The sequence below is a fragment of the Triticum urartu genome, chromosome 1 (genome assembly GCF_003073215.2).
Source record: "Triticum urartu cultivar G1812 chromosome 1, Tu2.1, whole genome shotgun sequence".
In the NCBI taxonomy this organism is placed as follows: domain Eukaryota; kingdom Viridiplantae; phylum Streptophyta; class Magnoliopsida; order Poales; family Poaceae; genus Triticum; species Triticum urartu.
The window spans coordinates 529,510,456-529,535,764 of NC_053022.1; positions in this window are offsets into that span (position 1 = coordinate 529,510,456).

A 25,309-nucleotide genomic window follows, 5' to 3' on the forward strand; every position below is an offset into this window, starting at 1 on the left:
TCCTCTACCCTGTGGGTGGCTAGTCCTATTTATAGGCAAAGGCCCTGGGCCTCTTCCTAAATATTGAGCGGGAAGGGCGCCAACAATTGGCCATTTTGAAGGGGAACATCTGGTACACTTATCCTGACTAAAGTTGGTCCTCGCCTGCCAAAGGCTCTGGTGGTGACGCTGGCTTGGGCTCCACAATGACTTCCTCCCTGCCGTTGGACTGGTCTTGGTCTCGTTGCACCGAAACGGGTGCCTTTGCTTGATGCTCTCGCCTGCGCTTGCTCCCTTTGCACCAAAGAGGAAAGGAGGACACTGCGCGGCTGGCGCCCGCCTGGCGCCTTTGGTCGTCATGGCTTGCGTCAGGGCACCTCGTGAGGTACCCCGCCTTGATCTCTCCGCCTCCTCGTGAGCCAGCCTGATGAGGCCGTGCCTGAGGAAGATCCGTGTCGTCCGCCCCGCAAGGCTTGGCCCCTCGCGAGGGTCTTGGGTCTGTGTTGATGAAGATGGGCCGCGCTGGGCCCCCTTTTGAGCCACGCCGCGGGCCGCAGGCAGGCAAGTCTGGGGACCCCCGTTCCCAGAACGCCGACCGTTTCCTTGGCACGTCTTGTTAAAGCAGAGATCATGTCCCTTATCCCGGGATTCTCATCAATACGGGCGTGGGTAACCCAACCGCGCCATTGATTACGGCGCTTGGAGATAAGCGAGTTTTACCAGGCTGGTGGGGACATGTAGTTGCGTCCACCCATATAAGGGGATAAGGATCCACCTTTTCACCTACGCCTTCTTCCTCCTTCACCTATCCATTCTTGCACACTCGAGCCCCAGCGCCCAAGTCTGCACTCCCCACCTCAACCTTCTCCAGCCATGTCCAGAGCGGGAGGCAAGTGGATGGTCTCCTCCGTCACGGAGGGACACATCAAAAAGCTGAGGAAAGCCGGATACCTATCTAACGACATCGCGTACCGGCTTCCCGAAAAGGGGCAGCTCATCCCCACCCCTAGGCCCCATGAGAGGGTGGTGTTCCTCCCCCATTTCCTCCGCGGACTGGGCTTCCCTCTCCACCCATTTGTCCGGGGGCTCATGTTCTACTACGGCCTGGATTTCCACAATCTGGCCCCGAACTTCGTCCTCAACATCTCGGCGTTTATCGTCGTGTGCGAGGCCTTCCTCCGCATCCGCCCCCATTTCGGCCTATGGCTCAAGACTTTCAACGTCAAGCCGAAGGTGGTGCGCGGCAACCAGGCGGAGTGCGGAGGCGCCATGGTGGGCAAGATGGCCAACGTCCTATGGCTCGAGGGCTCCTTTGTGGACACCCTGAAGGGGTGGCAATCAGGGTGGTTTTACATCACCGAGCCGCGCGACGCCGAATGGGTCGCACCCCCTGAGTTTCGATCCGGACCCCCCACGCGGCTCACCTCCTGGAAGGAGACGGGCCTGTCTTGGGGTAAAAAAGGAGAGCTGACCGGACTCCAAACATGCATCCAAACCCTGGCGGACAAGAAGCTCAAGCTTGTCAACGTAGTCCAGGTTATGCTCATCCGCCTGATCCTCCCGTGTCAACAACGGGCTTTCAACCTGTGGGAGTTCGACCCGGCGCGGCACCAAACTCTAAGCAGGCTCTTCGACATGACGTACGAAGATGCCTGGAAGGTGCTTTTCAAAGGCGCCGAGGCTCCCGCATCCGCTACCGAGGATCGTGGATTCAGTGCGCAGCGTCACGCTCTCGCGGTAAGCTGTTTTTTTTCCTTTTACAGGGTATCAGTTTTTCATAGTTTGACTCCATGCGGGATCTGAGCTCCCTTACCTTTGACAGGATTGGCAGGTGATGTCCGGACAGATCAACTGTCCGGCTCCTTTGCCCGAAGGCCCAGTGGACGCTCGCTTGGCGAAGCTGCTGGTTCCGGCACCCTATGTGGTGCCGGAGAAGAAGGCCGCGAAAAAGGCCGCGGGGACTCGAAAGAGTGCCCGACGCCAGGAGGTGTCGGATCCATCATCCGATGGTTCCGAGGCGCATTCCTCCCGTGAAGACGAGGAGGAAGAAGAGGAGAACTCTTCCCCTCCAGCGGGAGGAGAGAAGAAGAGGAATGCTGCCCTCTCTGGGAAGGCCGGAGGGTCCAAGAAGGGGAAAACCCTTCCTCCGGACTATTCCACCGACGCCGACGGCGGAGAGGATTGGCAGCCCAGGGCCAAGCCCCTGGCAAAATCGTAAGTATCCGGATACCAGAGTAATTCATAGTATTCGTTTATTGCACAACATTCCCTTACGTCGAATATGTTTATGCTGCCCACCCAAAGACCGGCTCGACGCGTCGTCGAGCGGCTCACTGGACTCGTCGGATGTGAACTCGCTTCCGAAGGCTTCCTCCCCCCGCCCTACGGACGACACCGAAGTGTTGTCCCAACAGGTTCCAAGCCGAGAGGAGCTGGTCCTGGAGGCGCCGCAAGGAGACCTCCCAGACTCCAGGAGTAAAGGGGATGAAGCCCCCCGGGGCTCCAAGTCCGGCTCTAGGCCGGACACCGCTCCGGAACCTTCAGAGGTTCCAGAGTCCGGCGGGGGACCTCCTTCCAAGAGGAGCAAGTCCGCCGTGCCGGTGGCCCCCGTCCAACCGGAGGCACCAGACAATATGTTGGAGGCGTTCCAAGGCGCCTCCATCGACGAGGAGCACCGAACTATTATGAGTGCGGTGGTCCAGAAGGTTCAGTCCGCCAAGAGCGGACTGACTGAAGCTTGTACTAGCCTTTTGACAGGCTTTGAGGTAAGTAACGAATGTGTAAATAATAGTACCGCATAGACAGTAGCCCCTGATGCTCTATTTGGTGCTCGGGAAGAAAAGCCGAATAGAGGATCAAATAGAATTCGCAGGAGTCTAACAAAAATGAGTCAATATGCATATGCAGGCTTCCCTGCTTGCGTCCGCCGCACTGACTGCGGAAGTGGACACGCTAAAGCAGAACCTCGAGCGTGCCAAGAAGCAGCTCGAGGACAATGAAGATAAGAAATACCTTGTTTTTTAAATATATATAAAAAGGTGCAATTGCAAAGAATGACAGGATTATCGTGGCTATTTTAGGGGCCACGTCTGAAGTGGCGACCCTTAAGCAAGCGCTGGTCGAGGCTGAGAAGAGGGCGGCCTCGGAGTGCACCGAGCGGGAGAAGTATGAGGCCGAGGTTGGCAAGGTGCGGCAAGAGCTCCAGGCTCTCATGGAAAAACATGAGAGTTTGGAGCTTGACTCGAAGACGCAAGCGTCCGAGCTCGCGGTGGCTATTGAAAATGCCAAATCTGCCAAGGCCGAATCCCAGAAGACCCTCCAGGAATTGGATGAGGTGAAGAAGATAGCGATGGGTAAGGCATTCTTTATGCAAAGCAAACACATAAACATGAGTTACTTGTTACTTACCCGAATCCGGAGCTCTCCAGGAGCGTTCGCAGATCTTCCCCGGAGTGTGTCCGATGCCGCCGCATTCTATCGAGCCGAGGAGGGCAACTCGATGGAGAAGGTGTTCTAGTCTCAGTACGCTGAGGCCGAACACCCCGTGCCCCTAAGCAACCAGCTGAAGCAACTGGTCGAGCTCCACAAGGCGGCCGAACAGGCCATGAAGGGCCTCATTGTTCGGCTGTGGCCTGGAGGGGCTCTGCCTGGGAGCTATTTCGGGCAGGTGCGGCGGCTGGTGGAGGCCTGTCCAAGGCTCGAAGTCATCAAGCGCTCCATCTGCATTGAGGGTGCCCGTAGGGCCCTTGCCCGTGCTAAGGTGCACTGGGGCAAGCTGGATGCTGAGAAGCTTGTGAAGGACGGGCCACCGCCGGGGAAAGAGCATCGCAAGCCCGAGAATTACTATAAGGATGTTCTGAAGGGTGCCTGCCTTGTGGCGGATGAATGTTCTAGGGATGTAATTTTTGAGTGAAACTTGCTTGTTTTGTCCTGTGCGCCAAAAACTTGTTTATATGCGCTAAGCAATGCTGTTGGAATTTAAAATATTACCTTCTGTGCGGCTGTTTATCAATTCTGAGAGATGGCGAGTCGTCGGCTTCTGCCCCGGTGCCGCTAGTGCTGGGGTGTTCGGGGATAAACTTGAGCGCTCTTTTTCCCATGTTTGGGTCCTTCGAGGGAGGCGCTCAGCCCAACGAACAAGGCAGTCGGACTATAATGCGTGAACACTCTCACTTAGCCATAGAATTCTATAATTTTAAATTTCGGCGAAGCCCCTGGTATTCGGAAGACCGAGTTCGGGGCGCTATCCACGCCTTGGCCGGATAGAGCCGGCTCCTCGCCCTAAGAGGCATAAGTCTTTAGGGACTCGAAAAAACCTCTCGAACAGCGACCCGCTCTCTCTTCATCATGACAGTCAGTTTTAGCTTTCTCCACTGAGGTGCTCGACCCAGCTCAACTGGGGCACAATCGCAGTGGTTCTCCTAGTGCTACCTTAGCCGATATAGCGGAACGTAAGGCACCAAGACATAGGAGCCGGGCAAACCCAACTATTGACCCAAGACATGATTCGGAGCTGATGCATATAATGCTATAAGTTCGGGTGCCGCACTTGTTAAAGTGTTCGGACTTCTCACACCATATTGAGGGGTACTAAAGCCCCTGGCGTATTTTGGCCGTACCAACGTGTACGGGTGCAACATGTCGTTAAGGAACATATATAAAGAAAAAAGGTAATGCAAAAATAGACGAAAGCTATGCATTGTTTATTAAAAATGGGTGCGATCAAGGCAGAACGATACAAGTAATGCGATAAGTGGAGGGTTGGACTAGTTAACATGTCCGTTCCAGGGGCAAGCTGCAGAATAGTATGCGGAACGGGTATACTGCTCGTGATAGAGACCACCTGGGGGTTCCGTAATGCGGCGTGGCTTGTCTGCTTCCCTGGTTCTTGCATCGTTTGTGCGGCAATTGAACTGCCGAACAGGCCTTCCGAAGGATGGAGTCCTGAAAGTAAGAGAAAATTAAAAAATTGGCAGCCCCTGGTACGGTTTAAGCCGTGTTTTGGGTGTGCCGTGATGGTGCCCCTCCCCCTGTGCCCATGGTATCTCTAGAGCGCAGTTATGTACGCGAAGTACTGGCGTCGCCTTTTTGCGAGGGTTGGGGTTGGGGCTACATTGCTACGCCTGCTCGGATCGTGCCAGGCGGTCTTGTTGTAGGTTACTCCGGGCGCGCTTGATGGTGTCCGGTCGTTTAGTGGCCGGACTGGAGAACTGCCTGGAGAGGCTGCTTTGTACTTCCGCTGCATGGGCCACCGTGTGCTCCTCCGTTCGGAGGGAGCGTTCGGTGTTTCCATTGACCGTAATTACTCCTCGAGGGCCTGGCATCTTGAGCTTAAGGTATGCGTAATGCGGTACCGCATTGAACTTAGCAAATGCGGTTCGCCCGAGCAGTGCGTGATAACCACTGCGAAACGGGACTATGTCGAAGATTACCTCCTCGCTTCGGAAATTATCCGGAGATCCGAAGATCACTTCAAGTGTGACTGAGCCTGTACAGTTGGCCTCTACACCTGGTATTATGCCTTTAAAGGTCATTTTGGTGGGCTCAATCCTCGAGGGATCTATGCCCATTTTCCGCACTATATCCTGGTAAAGCAGGTTCAGGCTGCTGCCGCTGTCCATAAGGATTCTAGTGAGATCAAATCCGTCAATAATTGGGTCTAGAACCAATGCGGCGAATCCGCCATGACGGATGCTAGTGGGATGGTCCCTTCGATCAAAGGTGATCGGGCAAGAGGACCATGGGTTGAACTTTGGGGCGACTGGCTCTACCGCATATACGTCCCTTAACGCACGCTTCCGTTCCCTTTTGGGGAAGTGGGTTGCATATATCACGTTCACCGTCCGCACTTGTGGGGGAAAACCCTTCTGTCCACTGTTGTTCGGCGGCCGGGGCCCCTCATCATCATCGCTATGCAGCCCCTTGTCTTCATTTTCAGCATTTAACTTGCCTGCCTGCTTGAACACCCAACAATCCCTGTTGGTGTGATTGGCTGGCTTTTCGGGGGTGCCATGTATCTGGCACGAGCGGTCGAGTATTCGGTCCAAACTGGACGGGCCCCTAGGATTCCTTTTGAATGGCTTTTTCCGCTGACCGGATTTAGAGCCTCTGAATCCGGCATTAACTGCCGTATCCTCAGCATTGTCGCCGTTAATGCGGCGCTTCTGCTTGTTGCGACGCGACCTGCCACTACTGTCCCTGGTGTCCGAATTACCAGGGTTCTTGGTCATATTGTTGCTACGAGCAAGCCAGCTGTCTTCTCCCGCGCAAAAGCGGGTCATGAGAATCGTGAGTGCTGCCATAGATTTCGGCTTTTCCTGTCCAAGGTGCCGGGCCAGTCACTCGTCACGGATATTGTGCTTGAAGGCTGCTAGGGCCTCAGTGTCTGGACAGTCGACTATTTGATTTTTCTTTGTTAGGAACTGTCGTGGAATTGTCACGGCAGATGTCCTAGGTGTCAGGACTTAATCGCGAGGCCAACGCATCTATGTGGTAGCTTGAGAGGGGTTGAGCGGGATGAGAGACGCGATGTTTTACCTAGGTTCGGCCCCTCACGGTGGAGGTAAAAGCCTCATCCTGCTTCATTGATATTGATGATGATGATCACGGTTAGAAAAGTGCTCTATCTCGAGAGCTATTGTCTAAACCTAACTTGTCCAACTTGTGGAACTTGTCAATCTTGTCCAACTTGTGGAGCCCTGCCCCTCCTTATATATGTTGAAGGGGCGGTTTACATGTGGAGTCCTATTAGGATTAGGACTAGTCTATCTCTAATACAAACCGGATATAAGTCCAGGTCTTAACTCCTTGTAGGACAAATATTCCTCATGCCTTTCCTCTTAAACCGGCCCACCGTTAAGCGTGAACCGTCCTTCTAGGACTTGGGCCTTGTCATCCGTCTATCCCGCACGCCGGATCACCAGTGAGTCATAATGACCAGGTGGGTTGCTTGTAAACCGCCAGGTCAGAGCGGGTCGCTAGTAACTCGCCAAGTGTCAGCGGGGTCTTCAGATAAACCTCCAAGTTCGGCCGGGTTAACTTCCGGCCGGTTTACACCGCGGGGTATATCCCCGACATTAGCCCCCAAGTTTAGCTTGGATTTATTCATGGTAAACTTATGCTGCAAAATAAACACAAGAACAAATTTGACAGGTTGTGCTTCGGGTTAAAAAATTTTGTAAACCGGTACCTGATCATCCTTAAGTTCTTGTTATTTTGTCCTTCTGGGAAATCCGGATCAACAGACCAGCTTCATAATCAATTTGCCGACATTGGTTTGTCACCGAGAAATATTGTGATGAATAACTCCTTTGACTCAGCTCCCAAAGCGTCGGTTTAAGAAATATGGGTCTGAAAATACTTATCTGATATTCAGCTGGTTTGAAGATGTAAAACTTGCCGGTTTAATATTACCAAAATGGCCAGTTTATAAATATTGATGGCACCGGGTCATAATTGTTGTCGACACCGGGTCATGTAATTGATCTTCCTGATTTGCTCAAAACTGATAAAATGAAGATGTTACTCCTTTATATGCATAATACCTGTAGCCCCCAAGTCTTAAGAGGAGAACATAGTGATAACTTAAGACTTGCTCCAATAAGTGTTTCAATCTTGAAGAAATCCGGTTTGTTCATCTCAATTATATAAACTGAATATTCCATATATGTAGCCCCCAAGTGCCGGGTTGTCATGCTTGCAGCAACCTGGGACTTGTAATTTCTTATAAAAACTTCAATCAGTGTAGCCCCCAAGGGCCGGTTCAGTAAGATAATATTGAGCTGGGACTTTATATATACTTCATTGAAAATAACATCATATGATGTAACTCCCATCATGGGGCTTGAACCCACGTCCACAAGGTTAAGAGCTTTGTGCTTTACCAACTGAGGAGTGGACCCTTCAATATAATGGATAAAAACTTGTGTACCTTGAATTGTTGACAGGAGCAATTGGTAGCCCCCAAGGGCCGGCTCATTATAATATGATGAGTCGGGTCTTCAATAAGACTAAAAATGACTTGGCAATAGCCCCCAAGTATCATGATGCATGCTTGCAGCGACATGAGACTTGCATGTAATCTCGATTTGAATAATGTAGTCCCCAAGTGCCGGGTTGTAAGCCTGCAGCGACTCGGGACTATTCCTTCCATTGTAGAATAAATCATATCCTTTGATAAAATAGTAGACATTGCGCTATAGCGACTTTGAAAACTCAATAATACCAGTTATTAATAACCATAAAAATCCAGCCATGTTGGCTATTCAAGATAATATAATCCAATGATTTATAAGCGCATAATTCCGATGGCGCAATCCAAATATATATATACTGGCGACTTATAGTCCAAAAACCAGGCCGGTTTAACAAACCTGTTTCTGCATACAACAAGTTTAAAGTGTCCTGGCGGTTTACCACCGGACGGGTCATAATGCTCAACATATAACCCCAGTTTATAACCAAGGCTGCACTTAAGAATAATCAAATATGAAATATATCATACCTGTGACATTGAATCACATTGTTGGTTTTACCAACTTTTTGTAGTAAGGGTGATAACCCAAATCTTGAGTACTGATAATTCCTTCCATATTGTGCCAGTTTATGATAAAACCGTGCCGGGCTGTGATAAACACCGTGTTACTCCATAAGAGGATGTTAACAACAAGGATCAAACCGGGCAAATAGTCTCCGGATTGACGTGAACTGTGTTCCGTCAATTGATTGGTTGAAAACTTTGTCGGTTTAAAAAACGCAATAAAAAAGAAAAAAGTATCTTGCAAAGAAAAGTGCGAAGCAAAAGCAATGACAAAACCGTTTGCAAAAAAGGTTTATTTGAGCTGATCAAATGGCGTTACCATGGCCGAACACGACCAAGCTCCCGTTAGGTGTAACTATGGTTCTAGTCAGCAAGGTCCCCAAATGAAACCATGGCATTTATGCTGACCAAGTGGCATGGCAATGTTTCGGGTTCGACCAAGCCCCCAAGTGATTCTGTGGCCTTAGGCCGATCAAGAGGCATGACTGGTTCAGACGTGACAAAGTCCCCAAGTGATTTGGTGGCTCTCGCCTATCAAGAGGTATGGTATTGGTTCGGACACGACCAAACCTCCAAGTGATATAACATGATGCTTTTAAAAAGCTAACTCAAGGGGTAAACCGGAGGCCGCTTTAGAACAACTCCGTGTAACCACACATGATGTAAAAGAACAGAGACCCCGCTTTATGAAGCAGAAGCCCCCATGTGATCAATAATATGTCAGGCCAGTAAGGCGGGATACCCATGTTTGAACCGCGCATCATGGCAGCAGGTCCTCTTTGGCAATTTTTAACTTTTTGCAAGAGATAAATTCTTCTTGAACCGGGATCTTGAACCGGATATTGAGAGCTTCAAAGCTTTGTGGGAGACATCTTTCCCTTGAACCGGATTTTAAACCAGAATCTTCATTTTTAGCCGGAAATTTTTCTGACGGCCTTTAAACTCGAACTTGCGAGAAGTTAATTCCTTTTTGAACCGGACATTGTTAAACCGGATTTGAGCGCTTCAGAGCTTTGGAGGAGGAAGATGTCTCTTGAGCCGGATTCTAAACCGGAGTCATCTCTGATGATCTGGAACTTCTTCATCGAGCCGGGATCTTATAACTGTCATATACTTTCTAAGCCGGAAATTTTCTGACGGCCTTTAAACTTTTATCAATATAACAGTAGCCTCCGGGACCGGGTTATCCTTCCCTCCATCGTCCCGGGGTTCTTAAATTTGCTAAAACTGACAAGATTCGCTGAGTCATATCATCGTAGCCCCCGAGTTTCAAAGGTGACTCGAGGAGTTGGCTTGAGACTCTCCATATTTGACCGTGATATAAACCGGCATAACTTGTATATCATTGGCGTTGATAGCACGATGTGAATCCATAGAAGGTTGAGGTGACTGCAGCGGGTTGTAAATGATCCCATATGAGCCGTGTCAGCAACTCGGCCAATGGTTCCTTCCAACTGGCGATTTGAAGTTAACCAAACTATAGTGGCGGCGATTTGTGCGCCTGCCCATTGAACCATCCAGTGCGGACGGTGGCTGAATGATAATTTGCCTTCAATTTATTGAAAGAAATCCAGGCTACGCAAGCAGTGACTTGCTCATACTCAATAAACAGCTCATGCAGATAGGTGCGGTCCGGTATGTTGATGTAGACCGGGCCGTGAGAGACGGACAGCAAAGATGACCGCAACATCAGAGGTAGTTCCGACAGATGAGTCGCCCGCGGCTCGGTAAGCCGGGGCGGACAGAGAAGATCAGCACCAATGTCGTAAACCGTCACGGACGGGTGAGTTAACCGCGGGCGCAGTCCCGGCAAGCTGATGTAAACCGGACCACCGGGACAGTAACTTGCGCACATTCATTCACCGGGTGGTTGATACAGACGAAACGCTGGTGCAGAGCATTGTAAGCGCGTGCTACGTGCCCGTAATATAACTCCTCATTTGTAATGAACAATTGCCCTACGTCAAAAAATATCACATGCCAAAGTAATTGTTTCTTGGAAAAAATAATATGCGCTAATAAAATAGACCTTAGATGGATATCACCTGATTTGTGCACACGACGGATGATCCGTATTCAGTGTTCGTGAATAATCTCCAGTAGATTCAACAGCAATTTAGCCACCCCCTCGAGACCGCGGCAGCTCTGTAGTTGGAATCCGGTTCATCGGCTAGGCGGAGTCGCGGTCGCAGTGGCGATGCCTGGTGACGGTTTGGAGCGAAACCAAGCGTGGCTTGGCGTTGACTCGCCATTGGGGACCCGGCCAGCGAGGCGCAGTTGGCGAGGCTCCGGCTATCGCGAGGTTCACGCAGGGCAGTTTGGAACGAGGTCACAACAGAGTCTGAATCCATCTTGGCAGCGAAGTTGCTCAGAGATGAGGCAAAGTCATAGCAGCGGCAGGCCAGGTGCAAGGGTACAGCATAAGGTACAGTAATTTTGAGGCGGCTCATTGCACAGAGCAGCAGCTCCCTTCATATCCAAATCTTTCTTCCATTATAATATTTCTGCTCGCGAACAGACCGACTTGAGGAAAAGTTTGATTGAGAGCTCACGTTAGCAAGTACAGGCCTCCGAGTAGTATTCGTGGTAGGAGTACCAGATTGAATTGGCTTCGGCCTTTATCCAAAAGAAGTAGCACTAAAAGCTATGAGTTAACGCCCCCTGGAACTTTGAACCAGCGAAACAGTGCACGATAGCAGAAATTGCTTGTCTCGGCGACTTGGCAACTTGATGGCTTGATTGATTGCATAGGAAATCGAGTTGAGGCTGACCTCCGCCACAGGTCGCATCGGCGGCGGCGCATAGGACGCTACAACCCTAATCTCTCGTAAACTCAGACATCCCAGATTATAAATCTGAACCAATAAACTTTGAAGTTGATGCATATCTTTCTAAACCATCTCTTCTTCATCCGGAAAAATCATGAACTTCTCGATCCCTGAGATAGATCCCTCCAAGAACTTAACACCACCGTGCGCGAGCCCCACGGTGGGCGCCAACTGTCGTGGAATTGTCACGGCAGATGTCCTAGGTGTCAGGACTTAGTCGCGAGGCCAACGCATCTATGTGGTAGCTTGAGAGGGGTTGAGCGGGACGAGAGACGCGATGTTTTACCTAGGTTCGGCCCCTCACGGTGGAGGTAAAAGCCTACATCCTGCTTGATTGATATTGATGATGATGATCACGGTTACAAAAGTGCTCTATCTCGAGAGCTATTGTCTAAACCTAACTTGTCCAACTTGTGGAACTTGTCAATCTTGTCCAACTTGTGGAGCCCTGCCCCTCCTTATATATGTTGAAGGGGCGGTTTACATGTGGAGTCCTATTAGGATTAGGACTAGTCTATCTCTAATACAAACCGGATATAAGTCCAGGTCTTAACTCCTTGTAGGACAAATATTCCTCATGCCTTTCCTCTTAAACCGGCCCACCGTTAAGCGTGAACCGGCCTTCTGGGCCTTGGGCCTTGTCATCCGTCTGTCCTGCATGCCGGATCACCAGTGAGTCATAATGACCAGGTGGGTTGCTTGTAAACCGCCAGGTCAGAGCGGGTCGCTAGTAACTCACCAAGTGTCAGCGGGGTCTTCAGATAAACTTCCAAGTTCGGCCGGGTTAACTTCCGGCCGGTTTACACCGCGGGGTAAGTGTCCAGAATTGCCTGGCCGATTCCTCTGGCTGCTGAATTACGTGGCTTAGGTCATCGGCGTCTGGGGGTATCACATAAGTGCCCTGGAAATTGTCGAGGAATGCGGCTTCCAGGTCCTCCCAACAACTGATTGATCCTGTTGGCAAGCTGTTAAGCCAATGCCGAGCTGGTCCTTTAAGCTTGAGTGGGAGGTATTTGATGGCGTGGAAATCATCGCCGCGGGCCATGTGGATATGAAGGAGATAATCCTCGATCCATACCGCAAGATCTGTTGTGCCATCATATGATTTGATGTTTACGGGTTTGAAACCCTCGGGGATTTGATGATCCATTATTTCGTCTGTAAACAGAGTGGGTGTGCGGCGCCTCTGTACTGGGCTATATCATGACGTAGCTCCAATGAGCCTCGTCTACTATGTTCGGCCCCGCCGAATTTGTGGCCGGCGTGACAGTTACCATCTCGAGCCCTGGGGCGCCCACGCGATCCGTAGATCGATCTTGTTTGCCTTGCCTTGTCCTCCAACATGTCTCGTAAGTCCGGCGCATATTCCCGTGCCTTGGTACGGGGTGCGGCTTGAGTGGAGGGCCGAGAGGCCTCTCTGTCGCGACCACGAGGTGGCCGGTCGGCCGCATCAAGTGCTTCCTCCTCTAATCGGGGTAGCAACCTGCGCTTTGGGTAGCTCTTGGAGGGGCATTCGAGTTTATGTTCTTCGGCCGCGAGGACTTCAGTCCATCTGTCGACTAGCAAATCTTGATCAGCTCTAAGCTGTTGCCGTTTTTTCTTGAGGCTTCTTGCTGTGGCCATAAGCCTGCGTTGAAAATGCTCTTACTCGACGGGATCCTCTGGCACGACGAATTCGTCGTCGTCGAGGCTTGCCTCGTCTTCAGAGGGAGGCATATAATTATCATCCTCGACCTCTCTGTCTGTCGCTCTCTCATGAGGGCTGGTTTCTCCGTCCTCCTGTGCTAAATCTTGCTGGAGGGGGTTTTCTTTGGCGCTTTCCGGAGTATTATTACCTCCCGTGCTGGAATCACCTTGTTTGTTTTGGCGAGATTTTGAGCGGCGCCGCTGATGCCGGCGCTTAGGCTGTTTCTTGGAGGGGTCATCATCCGCTGTTCCATCGCCATCTCCCTCTTTTGGGGTGTCCACCATGTATATGTCATATGACGAGGTGGCTTTCTAGGGCCTAGTAGGCGCTGGTTCTTCATCATCTCCTTCATCGGCGTCCATACCATCGATATCTTCGGTGTCGAAGTCGAGCATGTCGGTTAAGTCGTCGACAGTGGCTACAAAGTGGGTGGTGGGTGGGCTTTGAATTTCTTCATCGTCCGTACCCCAACCTTGCTGACCGTAGTCCGGCCAGGGCTCTCCTGATAAAGAGAGAGACTTTAGTGACTTTAGGATATCGCCGAAAGGCGAGTGCTGAAAGATGTCCGCGGCAGTGAACTCCATGATCGGCGCCCAATCGGATTCGATCGGCAGGGGCGCGGAGGGTTCGGAGTCCGGAGAGGAGTCCGGCTCCTTGGAGTCACGAGTCTCGCAGAGTACGGGGCTGGTGCTTGGCTCAATCGCCGTTGGGGTCGCAGCCCCCGAGGCGGCGTCTAATCGCCCATCCTCGATCGGCGCAGTTGGCTCCGAATTAAGGGTCGGAGCCGATGCGGGTGCGGCCTCCAGGGCACTGTTCGGCGGCAGAGCTAGATCATGCTCGTCGTGATAGTGCGGCGCGCTTGGCAGTGGCTCGAATCCATCGAAGATCAAGTCCCCGCGGATGTCAACCGTGTAGTTTAAAATTCCAAATCTGACCTGACGGCCAGGGGCGTAGCTTTCGATCTGCTCCAGATGGCCAAGCGAATTGGACCGCAGTGCAAAGCCGCCAAAGACGAAGATCTGTTCGGGGAGGAAGGTCTCACCCTAGACTGCATCGCTATCGATGATCGTAGGAGCCATCAAGCCTGATGGCGACGACACAGAGGAACTCTCAATGAAAGCACCAATGTCGGTGTCAAAACCAGCGGATCTCGGGTAGGGGGTCCCGAACTGTGTGTCTAGGCCGGATGGTAATAGGAGGCAAGGGACACGAAGTTTTACCCAGGTTCGGGCCCTCTCGATGGAGGTAAAACCCTACGTCCTGCTTGATTAATATTGATGATATGGGTAGTACAAGAGTAGATCTACCACGAGATCGAGGAGGCTAAACCCTAGAAGCTAGCCTATGGTATGATTGTTGATGTGTACGTTGTCCTACAGACTAAAACCCTCCGGTTTATATAGACACCGGAGAGGGTTAGGGTTACACAAAGTCGGTTACAATGGTAGGAGATCTTCATATCCGTATCGCCAAGCTTGCCTTCCACGCCAAGGAAAGTCCCTTCCGGACACGGGACGGAGTCTTCAATCTTGTATCTTCATAGTCCAGGAGTCCGGCTGAAGGTATAGTCCGGCTATCCGAACACCCCCTAATCCAGGACTCCCTCAACTGGAGAACAGAAAAAATTCCCACCAGAGGTTAAAACAGTAAACATGATCCATGTGACGAAGAGGAGAAGCAAACATGCACTCCGAGACATACGCGCCGTAGAGCCCGTCACCCCCAAGTTCACCCCCTGGTTGGCCTGCCCGATCACTTTCGATCGTAGGGATCACCCGACAAGCATCCGGCATGAAGGATTGGCTACCTTGGTGTTAGACCCAATAATAAACGGATACCATCTCACACGAGTCCTTATGGACGGCGGCAGTGGTCTAAATCTGATATATCAGGACACAGTCCGCAAAATGGGGATAAACCCAACAAAAATCAGCCGCAGTAAGACTACCTTCAAGGGAGTAATACTAGGCCCAGAGGCCCGCTGCACGGGCTATCTATTACTATAGGTTGTATTCGGTTCTTCCGACAACTTCTGAAGCGAAAAGTTAACTTTCTACATCGCTCCATTCCGAAGTAGCTATCAAGCACTACTCGGAAGAGCGGCTTTCGCTCGTTTTAATGCAGTACCGCATTACGCTTCTCTCAAGCTTAAGATGCCCGGTCCACGTGGCACCATCACAATTAGTGGAAATATTAAGCGTTCTCTATGCGCGAAAGAACGTGCGACGGCTTTAACAGCCGAGCACTAGACGGCCTTACGAACCAGAATAAGTGACATGTCGTCAAGACCGCAGACACGGTTAGACGAGTCTGGCGCATCACTAGATATACCTGAGATTGGTTTGACGGTTAAACCCTCATAGACAGTACAAGGGGCTTCACGCGTGTAATCAGGGCTAGTTCGGCTCAACTTGACTTATCTTGAATTGTAATGGTTTATCTAGAATAACCAACTTTTTTTGGCACGACAACTTTCACCTAAGTTCTTCTCTTTTACAAATAACAATCGTGCTACACCCATCCTGGACACGGCACAACAGAGACACAGGCGCAGACGTGCAACAGGGACCCGCTCAAAGGTTTCTTTTCAGATTAAGACCCTGCGTAAACCTTTTTTTACTGTCTCTTGTTGATTCACATCCTCCGGATACTCAATACAACTGAGAAGGATGCTGAAGTTTTTGGCATGTGGCCACGTCAGGATATTGCACGTACCTGGACACTCAGGGTTTATTATTAAGGGCATTGTTCAGCCCGGCATATGTTATAAAGACCGAATAACTTAGGGAGTGTTCGGCGTCGCGAGTTTGGCCTTATATGCATCAACTCCGAATCATGTCTTTGGTCAAATGTTGAGTTTGCCCGGCTCCCGTGTTTTGCTACCTTACGTTCCGCTCTATTGGCTAAGGCGGCACCGGGAGAACTACTGTGATTGTGCCCTAATTCATCCGGATGAGCACCTCAGTAGAGAAAGCCGAAAACTGACTGTCATGATAAAGCGCGAGACTGGTCAACCACTCGATGACTTAGCGGAATCTTCGGGATTCCTCCGCATTAACGAAGGGCCGTTTCCCGGTCATGTACGTACGCGCCCTGTATTCGGACGAGCGCGGAAGTACCAGGGGCTATATAGTAGTCCCACCGTCAAACTCCTATGGCTAAGTGAAAGTGTTAAAGCAATATAGTCAGATTGCCTCGTTCGCTGCGCTACCACCTCCTTCATGGACCAAGACGTTGGATTAAGTGTGAATACGCGTTTTTTGCGAACACCCTCGCATTATATGCATGGGGGCTGAAGCCGACGACTGCAAACTTTCAGGTTATATACATAAACGGCCACATAGGAGGCATCATAATACTTTCAGGCAAAAGTATAAACACAACCTTCATAATTCAATAAAACATTATTTTTACAATGGGAATAGATGTCACTAGAACATTATATTCTTCGAGCACTGAGCCTCTATCGAACGAGCGCCTTCAAGGACTTCTTCAAAATAGTTATCGGCAGCTACTCGGCCCACGGCAGAACCCTGTGTTGCAATAGTGGTGGCCTCCATCTCTGCCCAGTATATCTTGACACGGGCAAGTGCCATCCGCGCACCCTCTATGCACACCGACCTCTTCATAGCGTCGATGTGCGGCACAACACCAAGGAATTGTTGCACTAAACTAAAGTAACTATTCGGCCTTTGCCCTTTCGGCCACAGATGATCCACAACAGACCTCATGGCAAGTCCGGACAACCTATGGAGCTCGGCCCACTCGGCCATTCGCTCATTCAACAGCAGCGGACGCACTGGAGCATGGAACTGTGACCAGAACAACTTTTTCACTTCACGATCTTTTTGATCCTTGAAGTACTCGGTCGCATCAGCAGCACTTGCTGCCAAATCCATGTATGTGTCTGCAGAACTCCATAGCTGATCAAGAGGGGCATACTTCGGATCTCCGAACTTAGTCCGCAACAAAAGGGCTTCCCAGCCGTGATATCCCCAGCTTGACGCAGCTCCTCCTTCGACGCTCTGATTTTGGAGCGGGCCTCCTTGGCTGCTACCATGGCCTTCTCCAGGTCCACCGCCTTCGCCTGGCTTTCTTTTTCAAGAAGCCGGAACGGTCGGCGGCATCTTTCAACTCAACAACCATTTTGGCTATTTTTTCCTTGCTTTGGCAATGCGCAGCCTGTTCGGCCCTCAGCTCTTCGACCGCCTTTAGAGCGGCCGCATCACTATTCCTGGCTTGTTCCTTGGCTCGGGCAAGTTCCGCCCGAAGGGTCTCCACAGCGGCAGCTCCATCTACAGTCACAACATATTAAGATACTAGCATCATGCTCCTCTTACTACGTATCACCGGAGAAATCATATACCCTGTGCCTCGTCGAGCTGCTTGTTGACAAGCACGATGTCGGCATCTGCCGCATCAAATTGCCGCTTTAGCTCGGCAAACTCATTAGTCTGGCTAGCCACCGGACCTTCAGCCACCTGCACATGAAGGCGGCTTGATTATTACCTGGGACAATGATCCTCTGTTTGCCGCCGTTCTCGACGGCAACCAGAGTCTCAGGGGCTACTATCTGCATAGGGCACACCTAACGTGTGCGGTACTGTCAAAAACATACACTATTTCACGTACCTCAAAGCCTTTCAGCAGACTCATAAAAGCTTCATGCAACCCGTGTTCGGCGGATGAAATCCTCTCAATCACCGTACCCATTTGCGTACGATGCGCTTCTGAGATGGCCGCTTGCTCCAGAAGATTCTTCAGTGCGTCTGATCGCACACCGGACGGTTCCGGACTATTTCTGTTGCTCTCTTTAGGAGCCGAATACCGAGGACTTTGGGTGGCCAAAGGATTACCCCCTGGCCTTGGCGGATCAGGAGAAACCCTCCGCGACGACACTTCAGGGTCGCCCGCCTCATGAGGTGGGGTGGCAGGGGGAGGTGTTTCGCTCTCCATCATCTCCGGAAGAAGATCCCTCGAAGACGAACTCTGTCAAGAAGGGCTACGACCCGAACTACAAGACATATGCTTCGGTTATTGTCTTTACAAGTAATGTAGGATATTTTTACTATTAAGTACTTTTTGTTTACTTACAGCTCGGTAGAGGGCTGATCCCCTTGCGGGCACTAAGCGGCAAGAGTACCCTCCGAGGCAGGACCCTCTGGCGAAGATTTCTTCCCCCGTTTGGAAACCTTTGTTTTCGGGTCTTCACATGTGGTCCTCTTCCTTCCTTGGGGAGAGGGAATTTCAGATTCTTCTCCCTGGTTATCCTCCTTCACGGAGGTGCTAATTCCCCTGGTTTGGATGAATAATGAGTGAGGCCGGCTCTTAGCCTCTTCACTCCCCCCTTTATCTTCCCCTGAGGGCGCCTGATAAGGCGCCGACTCAAGCATTCTAGCTAGTACTGGATTTGCTGAGCCTTTGGGAAGGGGGCCGAACACCTGATCATCTTCGCCTTTGTTACCCAGTCCTGGTCAAGGAGCGACTTTTCAGAATAATGTTATGATAAATAAAAAGACAGCATGTTCGGCTAGGAGATTACTTACCTGGGTATCTGGGCGATTACAGTTCAGACCCGCATCCTCGGTGGTGTCCGGACACTTTATTTGTGGTCCGAAGAACAATTTGTACATCTCTTCGAGCGTCATGCTGAGGAAGTGCTGAATAGTTCACGGTCCTTCCGGGTTGAATTCCCACATACGGAGGGGTCAACATTTTCAAGGCGGGACTCGACGAACTAGCATGATTTGCATTACCATGACCAGGCTGACATCTCTCTCGAGGAGATTTCGGATGCGACTCTGCAATATCGGCACATCATTTACTGGCCCCCAGTTCAGCCCCTTGTTGATCCATGACGTCAGTTGTGGTGGGGGGCCCGAGCGAAAGGCAGGGGCGGCTACCCACTTGGCACTTCAGGGAGCTATGATATAAAACCACTCCCGTTGCCATAAACCAGACACTTCTGGGAAGCAACCCTCTGGCCACGGAACATCAGCACTTTTGCTTATCACGGCACCTCCGCACTCTGCGTGTCGCCCCTTGATCATCTTTGGCTTCACATTCAAAGTCTTGAGCCACAGGCCGAAGTGTGGGGTAATGCGGAGGAAGGCCTCACACACAACGATGAACGACGAGATGTGAAGGAGGGAATCTGGGGCCAGGTCATGGAAATCCATCCCATAATAGAACATGAGCCCCCTAACAAAGGGATCCAGAGCAAGGCCTAGCCCTCGGAGGAAGTGAGAGATTAATACAACGCTCTCGTCAGGTTCGGGAGTGGGAATGACTTGCCCTCGAGCAGGCAGCCTGTGCGAGATTTCGAGGGTCAAATACCTGGCCTCTCTTAGCTTCTTGATGTCTTCCTCTCTGACAGAGGAAGGCATCCACCAACCTTGGAGGTTGGATCTGGACATGGTTGAAGGTCCAAAGCGCCTAACTTGAGCCTTGGGTGTTGGAACTTGAGGCGGGGGAAGGATTCGATTTAGCACGAGAGGGAAAAAGGACAAGCCTTGGCCTCTTTATAAAGAGGGTGAATATCAAGCGTCCTCCTCGTGGCCATTTGGGACTTGCCTAAAATCGAGGAGTCATACCAATGGGCACGATTGGGTTACCCACGTTCGTATTGATGAGAATCCCATAATAAGGGGGAGACGATCTCTGCTTTGACAAGACGTGTCAAGAAAATCCCCTCGCGATATGTGTAGTGCTGGTTGAGAAAAACGGTTTGAATAAAGACCGGGCCATGGCATAATGTCATGTTGCTAAACATGCCAGCAGATTAGATTTGTGGAAATATTATTCTCTCTACGGTGGTATGTGGAACTTATTTTGCAGAGCCGGACACTATTCTTGTGTTCAAAATCTTCTATGGAGTATTCAGAAGAATAACTTGCCTTGTAATGCAGAAGAAAAATCTGCGCGCCGGACTCATCGTCATTGAAGCCTGGTTCAGGGGCTACTGAGGGAGTCCTGGATTAGGGGGTCTTCGGATAGCCGGACTATATCCTTTGGCCGGACTGTTGGACTATGAAGATACAAGATTGAAGACTTCGTCCCATGTCCGGATGGGACTTTCCTTGGCGTGGAAGGCAAGCTTGGCAATACGGATATGTAGATCTCCTCCCTTGTAACCGTCTCTGTGTAACCCTAGCCCCCTCCGATGTCTATATAAACCGTAGGGTTTAGTCCGTAGGACGACAACAATCATACCATAGGCTAGCTTCTAGGGTTTAGCCTCTATGATCTCGTGGTAGATCAACTCTTGTAATACTCATATCATCAAGATCAATCAAGCAAGACGTAGGGTATTACCTCCATCAAGAGGGCCCGAACCTGGGTAAACATCGTGTCCCCTGCCTCCTATTACCATCCGTCTTAGACGCACAGTTCGGGACCCCCTACCCAAGATCCGCCGGTTTTGCCACCGATAGAGAGGAGGAGGCCTTAGGGCTGGCCGTGCCCCCCCCCTTGAGGAGTCCGAATTGGACAAGGAGGGGGCGCCCCCTCTTTCCCTCCCCCTCTCCCTCTCCTTCCTTCCCCCTTCTTCCTCCTAGTTGGACTAGGAAAGGGGGAGTCCTACTCCTACTAGGAGGAGAACTCCTCACCTCCTTGGTGCGCCACTAGGCCCGGCTGGCCTCCCCCTTGCTCCTTTATATACGGGGGCAGGGGGGCACCCTAGAACACACAAGTTGATCATTGATCCCATAGCCGTGTGCGGTGCCCCCCCCTCCACCATATTCCACCTCGGTCATATCGTCGTAGTGCTTAGGCGAAGCCCTGCGCCGGTAGCTTCATCATCACCATCATCATGCCATCGTGCTGACAAAGCTCTCCCTCGACACTCAGCTGGATCGAGAGTTCGTGGGACGTCACCGAGCCGAACATGTGCAGATCACGGAGGTGCCATACTTTCAGTACTAGGATCGGTCGGATCATGAAGACGTACGACTACATCAACCGCGTTGTCATAACACTTCCGCTTACGGTCTACGAGGGTACGTGCACAACACTCTTCCCCTCTCGTTGTTATGCATCCCCATGATAGATCTTGCGTGTGCGTAGGAATATTTTTTGAAATTACTGCATTCCCCAGCAGTGGCATTCGAGCCAGGTCTATGCATAGATGTTATATGCACGAGTAGAACAGAAACGAGTTGTGGGAATGGGTATACACATATTGCTCGTCGTCACTAGTTGATTCTTGATTCAGCGGTATTGTTGGATGAAGCGGCTCAGACCGACATTACGCGTACGCTTACGCGAGACTGGTTCTACCGACGTGCTTCGCACACAGGTGGTTGGTGGGTGTCAGTTTCTCCAACTTTAGTTGAATCGGATTCAATGAACAGGGTTCTTTCTGAAGATCAAAAGGCAATCACTATATCGCATAGTGGTTTTTGATGCGTAGGTAAGAACGGTTCTTGCTCAACCCGTAGCAGCCACGTAAAACTTGCAACAACAAAGTAAAGGACGTCTAACTTGTTTTTGCAGGGCATGTTGTGATGTGATATGGTCAAGACATGATGCTAAATTTTATTGTATGACATGATCATGTTTTGTAACATAGTTATCGGCAACTGGCAGGAGCCATATGGTTGTCGCTTTATTGTATGAAATGCAATCGCCATGTAATTGCTTTACTTTATCACTAAGCGGTAGCGATAGTCGTAGAATCAATAGTTGCTGAGGTGATAACGATGGTTCAATGGAAATCAAGGTGTCAAGCCGGTGAAGATGGTGATCATGACGGTGCTTTGGAGATGGAGATCAAAGGCACAAGATGATGATAGCCATATCATATCACTTATATTGATTGCATGTGATGTTTATCCTTTATGGATCTTATTTTTCTTAGTTCGACGGTAGCATTATAAGATGATCTCTCACTAAATTTCAAGGTATAAGTGTTCTCCCTGAGTATGCGCCGTTGCTACAGTTTGTCGTGCCGAGACACCACGTGATGATCGGGTGTGATAACCTCTACGTTCACATACAATGGGTGCAAGCCAGTTTTGCACACGCAGAATACTCGGGTTAAACTTAACGACCCTAGCATATGTAGATATGGCCTCGGAACACTGAGACCAAAAGGTCGAGCATGAATCATATAGTAGATATGATCAACATAGTGATGTTCACCATTGAAAACTACTCCATCTCACGTGATGATTGGACATGGTTTAGTTGATATGGATCACGTGATCACTTAGATGATTAGAGAGATGTCTATCTAAGTGGGAGTTCTTAAGTAATTTGATTAACTGAACTTTAATTTATCATGAACTTAGTACCCAATAGTATTTTGCATGTCTATGTTGTTGTAGATAGATGGCCATGCTGTTGTTCCGTTGAATTTTAATGCGTTCCTAGAGAAAGTTAAGTTGAAAGATGATGGTAGCAACTACACGGATTGGGTCCGTAACTTGAGGATTATCCTCATTGCTGCACGGAAGAATTATCTCCTGGAAGCGCCGCTAGGTGACAAACCCGCTGCATGAGCAACGCCAGATGTGGTGAACAACTAGCAGAGCAAAGCTGATGACTACTCGATAGTTCAGTGTGCCATGCTTTACGGCTTAGAACCGGGACTTCAACGATGTTTTGAATGTCATGAAGCATATGAGATGTTCCAGGAGTTGAAGTTAATATTTCAAGAAAATGCCCGGATTGAGAGATATGAAGTCTCCAATAAGTTCTACAGCTGCAAAATGGAGGAGAATAGTTCTGTCAGTGAACATATACTCAGAATGTCTGGGTACCACAACCACTTGACTCAACTGGGAGTTAATCTTCCTGATGACAGTGTCATTGACAGAGTTCTTCAATCACTGCCACCAAGCTACAAGAGCTTCATGATGAACTATAATATGCAAGGGATGGATAAGACTATTCTTGAGCTCTTCGCAATGCTAAAGGTTGCGGAGGTAGAAATCAAGAAGGAGCATCAAGTGTTGATGGTCAACAAGACCACTAGTTTCAAGAAAAAGGGTAAAGGGAAGAAAGGGAACTTCAAGAAGAACGTCAAGCCAGTTGCTGCTCAAGTGAAGAAACCCGAGTCTGGACCTAAGCCTAAACCGAGTGCTTCTACTACAAAGGAACTGGTCACTGGAAGCAGAACTACCCCAAGTATTTGGCGGGGAAGAATGATGGCAAAGTGAAAGGTATATTTGATATACATGTTATTGATGTGTACCTTACTAATGCTCGTAGTAGTGCCTGGGTATTTGATACTGGTTCAGTTGCTAACATTTGCAACTCGAAACAGGGACTACAGATTAAGCGAAGATTGGCTAAGGACGAGGTGAAGATGCGTGTGGGAAATGGTTCCAAAGTCGATGTGATCGCCGTCGGCACGCTACCTCTACATCTACCTTTGGGATTAGTTTTAGACCTAAATAATTGTTATTTGGTGCCAGCATTAAGCATGAACATTATATCTGGATCTTGTTTGATGCGAGACAGTTATTCATTTAAATTAGAGAATAACGGTTGTTCTATTTATATGAGTAATATCTTTTATGGTCATGCACCCTTGATGAGTGGTCTATTTTTACTAAATCTTGATAGTATTGATACACATATTCATAGTATTGAAGCCAAAAGATGCAAAGTTGATAATGATAGTGCAACTTATTTGTGGCACTGCCGTTTGGGTCATATTGGTGTAAAGCACATGAAGAAACACCATTCTGATGGACTTCTGGAATCACCTGATTATGAATCACTTGGTACTTGTGAACCATGCCTCATGGACAAGATGACTAAAACTCCGTTCTCCAGAACAATGGAGCGAGCAACAGAGTTATTGGAAATCATACATACTGATGTATGTGGTCCAATGAACATTGAGGCTCACGGCGGATATCATTATTTTCTTACCTTCATAGATGATTTGAGCAGATATGGGTATATCTACTTAATGAAACATAAGTCTGAAACATTTGAAAAGTTCAAAGAATTTCAGAGTGAAGTGGAAAATCATCGTAACAAGAAAATCAAGTTTCTACTATCTGATCGTGGAGGTGAATATTTGAGTTATGAGTTTGGACTTCATTTGAAACAATGTGGAATAGTTTTGCAAATCACGCCACCTAGAACACCACAATGTGATGGTGTGTCCGAACGTCGTAACCGCACTTTATTATATATGGTGCGATCTATGATGTCTCTCACTAATTCACTGCTATCATTTTGGGGTTATGCTTTAGAGACAGCTGCATTCACGTTAAATAGGGCACCATCTAAATCCGTTGAGACGACACCTTATGAACTATGGTTTGGCAAGAAACCCAAGTTGTCGTTTCTTAAAGTTTGGGGCTGCGATGCTTATATGAAAAAGCTTCAACCTGATAAGCTCGAACCCAAATCGGAGAAATGTGTCTTCATAGGATACCCAAAAGAGACTGTTGGGTACACCTTCTACCACAGATCCGAAGGCAAGATATTCGTTGCTAAGAATGGATCCTTTCTAGAGAAGGAGTTTCTCTCGAAAGAGGTGAGTGGGAGGAAAGTAGAACTTGACGAGGTAATTATACCTGCTCCCTTATTGGAAAGTAGTTCATCACTGAAATCAGTTCCAGTGATTCCTACACCAGTAAGTGAGGAAGTTAATGATGATGATCATGAAACTTCTGATCAAGTTACTACCAAACCTCGTAGGTCAACCAGAGTAAGATCTGCACCAGAGTGGTACGGTAATCCTGTTCTGGAGGTCTTACTTGACCATGACGAACCTACGAACTATGAGGAAGCGATGATGAGCCCAGAATCCGCAAAATGGCTTGAGGCCATGAAATCTGAGATGGGATCCATGTATGAGAACAAAGTATGGACTTTGGTTGACTTGCCCGTTGATCGGCAAGCCATAGAGAATAAATGGATCTTCAATAAGAAGACTGACGCTGACGGTAATGTTATTGTCTACAAAGCTCGACTTCTTGCAAAAGGTTTTCAACAAGTTCAAGGAGTTGACTACGATGAGACCTTCTCACCCGCAGCGATGCTTAAGTCTGTCCGAATCATGTTAGCAATTGCCGCATTTTATGATTATGAAATTTGGCAAATGGATGTCAAAACCGCATTCCTTAATGTATATCTTAAAGAAGAGTTGTATATGTTGCAACGAGAAGGTTTTGTCGATCCAAAAGGTGCTAACAAAGTGTGCAAGCTCTGGCGATCCATTTATGGACAAGTGCAAGCCTCTCGGAGTTGGAATGTACACTTTGATAGTGTGATCAAAGCATATGGTTTTATATAGACTTTTGGAGAAGCCTG